Genomic DNA, 3,075 nt, shown 5'->3' on the forward strand with positions numbered 1-3,075 from the left:
TCTACTGATTGATTAGTTTATGGAACATCTGTGTTCTGCTTTAAACAATCTAAGAGTAAAAATGTGTATTAACAAAAAGGGAAAAAAGATTCAGAAACAATTACTTTATGAAAGGATTTACCATAGGATTCTTAAAATGGCAAGCTCCACATGTGCACATTATTCCATCTAGAAACATTTGTTCTCCCTGGAACTTTCTGAGAAGTCTATTTCACGTGTGAGAGGCACCTGTATGTAAATAATTATTCCATAAATATCTGCATCAGGGCTAATTCTAAATTCCTTGCATTGTTTAGATTACAATTAAGAAATATCAAAGTCATGTGTTTTTCAAGGAATTGTTAATTACTTCATTTGTATTTATTAAATATTAATATTTATTAAAAATATTAAACATGTTGAGTATTTTATAGCATGTGAAAAAGATGTGTTCTAATAGATTAATGAGGATTAAGAGTTGGATACAACTGAATGTTTTAATAGTTGCCATCTACTCCCCAAATTTAACCCCTCACACTTATACATACTCACACCTAAGTTTCCTTAGCGGCTGCAAGCTCTTTAGGACGAGTGTCTATCATGTTCTTGCTGTGTCTTGCTGTGTTCTTGCTGTGTCAACCAATTTTTAAAATTGACGATCCTCAATATTAATAAACTAGGTTATCTTTAAAAAAGATTTTTAATGCTAAGATTCTGTTACTCTATAAGCTCCTGTTAAAAGTACACATTTAGTTTAGGTATCATTTTAGAGGATGAGGTTAAGCAAAGAAAGGTTACATTTATGATTATTTTTGGCAAACATAGTTTAATATGGACCATGTTTTAAGACTTTTACATGTATTAGTTTATTTAATAATAGACACATATATTCATACACTTGTAATCTAGATTCAGTAAAATAAACTTTTGAACAGTTATTCAAATCAACTAAACAGCTCCTATGTGCTAGGTCCTATGGCAGAGGCAGCTCGGGATCCTGAAATAAAGACACAGCTCCTGTCCTCAAGCAGCTTAATTTGGTTCAACGGTGTGAAAAGTATGACGGGTATTGGCAGTACCATCACCATCTTGGAAATCTGTTGGAAATGCAAATCCCCGTGCCCCCACTCAAAACCTCATTAAGTCAGAAACTTGAAGGTAGAGGGCCCAGCAGAGTTTTTTACAAGCTCTACAGGTGACTCTAATGCTCACTCAATTTTGAGAACTATTGACTTAATGGGATATGTTTACTCATATTCATTCAGCACACACTTTCTGTTCTTATACTTTGTACCAGGCACTGTGCTAGGTGCTGAGAAGCCAAAGATATGAGACACTGTGTCAAGGGGCTGATGAAACAAGTGCCTTATGAGATGGGTTTTACAGGAAAGCCAGTAGGTAGTTTATGTAAGTGCATCTTTATGATGATCTGTTGTAAAAGGAATGAGAAATGACAATAAAAATATAATCATTATTTTTATGGTACTGAAGGTAGTTTTTTGAAACTCAAAGCAGAACTGTGGTTCTAAATAGCTAAAAACACAGGTCCAAAATGTGAAGTGTTTTTTATTACATTCACTTTGAAGCTCTTTATGCGTGAATGTATTTTTGACAATGGTAAAATATTTGTAACATAAATATCTTAAATATTACACCACGAACAAGAGGAATCAATACCTAAAGTTCTCAGTACACATTTTATGATTCATTCAATATTTACTGAGCACCCACCAAGTGCAAGCACTGTGCATGCCAGTGACCGTGGGGGATTCAAAGGAAATGTCTGGCCCTAACCTAGATAAGCTCATAAGCTAATAAGGTGATGATGCCAGGTAAGGTGGTGTTGGTTTCTCTTAGCTGTGTTCTTAACTATAGGTGCCAAATAAAAATGTAAACAAATAAAACCCCATGATCTTTGAGTGAAGGGAAACGTCTCATAATATTGAACTTAAAAATTTATGGTTACTATATAATACTCCTGAATACTGTAGCAGGAATAAACTTCAGTCTACAAACTCCAATGTGTAAGAAATAGAATTTTTTTCTGTAACTGAGCTTTATTACTATTTTAAGCCCCCACTTGGCTGCAGTAACAATAATCTTATCAATGGAGGCTGAAACCCTTCGTCAGGGCTGGGTCCAGGGAAGGAACTTCTGAAGTGCCAAAATGAGAAGCAGGAGACACCAGATCTTTGCATCACTGGTCCCCACAAGGATTCTAAGATGTTCTTTGTCCACTCTGGTGTTGGTTTTCAGGCTTTTGATTTCAGTCCTGACAGGCCTGGCCCTTCCAATCATGGTGACTGGCTGGCTTGAGGGTCGAAGACATCTGTGGCTTCCTGCGATGTGGCAGAAATCTCTATGAGGAGGCCCTTCTGCCTAGACATATTCGAAACATGACCTCAGAACTTGTTAGAAATGCAAATTCTTCCTCGCCCCAAATTACTACCCTCAGAAATGCTGATTAAAATAGTCAGCAGGCTCCACTCTACAAAGCTCTGCCCAGGATGGAGTGGGGGCAGGCATTCCCAGTCTCACCCTCCCTTGGAGAGAGAGGAATATCAGAATGTTATTTTACTTCCTCCTCTCTGAATCTTGATTTTTTTTCTCTCTGCCTCAGAGGACACTTCCTCTATACTGAGGTCTTAGCTTCAGAGGCACCTAAAATTTTCTTAATGAATTTAAACTGGAAAATACTGTGAGGAAAATGCACAGATCTTACCTGCCACAAAACATTTTTGCTGATGAAGAGTTCAGGGTTTCAGTTTAGGTGACTGGTCCAGAAAACTACATGGAGAAGAGAACACAGCAAGGATGTGTAACCACATTTTCATACTCTTCAATGCAAGTTTTTTTCCCCACCGCCACCACCACCCTGCCACTTCTGTCCTTTGATGAGTTAGTAGGTTACAATCTCACAGCAATGTGAGGCAGTGTTATAATTTCCATTTCACAGGGGAAGAAACTAAAGTGGGGAGACATGAACTACTTCTAAAAACTAGCTACTAGTTATTAAGCACCTACTCTGTGACAAACATATAATCTCTACCTCTTGGATAAATCTTCACAGGTGTTAGCAGAGCATTTTTCTGATGA

The 3,075-nt window shown here is 37.2% G+C and overlaps 1 long non-coding RNA gene across 1 annotated transcript in view; it reads right to left on the bottom strand.

Annotated features, from left to right (window-relative positions):
• Positions 1 to 785: 785 nt before the first annotated feature.
• LOC105298739 overlaps positions 786 to 3,075 on the bottom strand; it is a 4,177-nt gene continuing 1,887 nt past the window's right edge. Inside the window, exons 2-3 of the long non-coding RNA XR_896472.2 lie at positions 2,702 to 2,753; positions 786 to 2,358 (exon numbers count right to left, since the gene is read on the bottom strand). This is a non-coding gene — a long non-coding RNA (uncharacterized LOC105298739). The remainder of the gene's footprint in view (positions 2,359 to 2,701; positions 2,754 to 3,075) is intronic.

The sequence above is a fragment of the Pteropus vampyrus genome, unplaced genomic scaffold, assembly GCF_000151845.1.
Source record: "Pteropus vampyrus isolate Shadow unplaced genomic scaffold, Pvam_2.0 Scaffold160, whole genome shotgun sequence".
NCBI classification, from domain to species: Eukaryota; Metazoa; Chordata; class Mammalia; order Chiroptera; family Pteropodidae; genus Pteropus; species Pteropus vampyrus.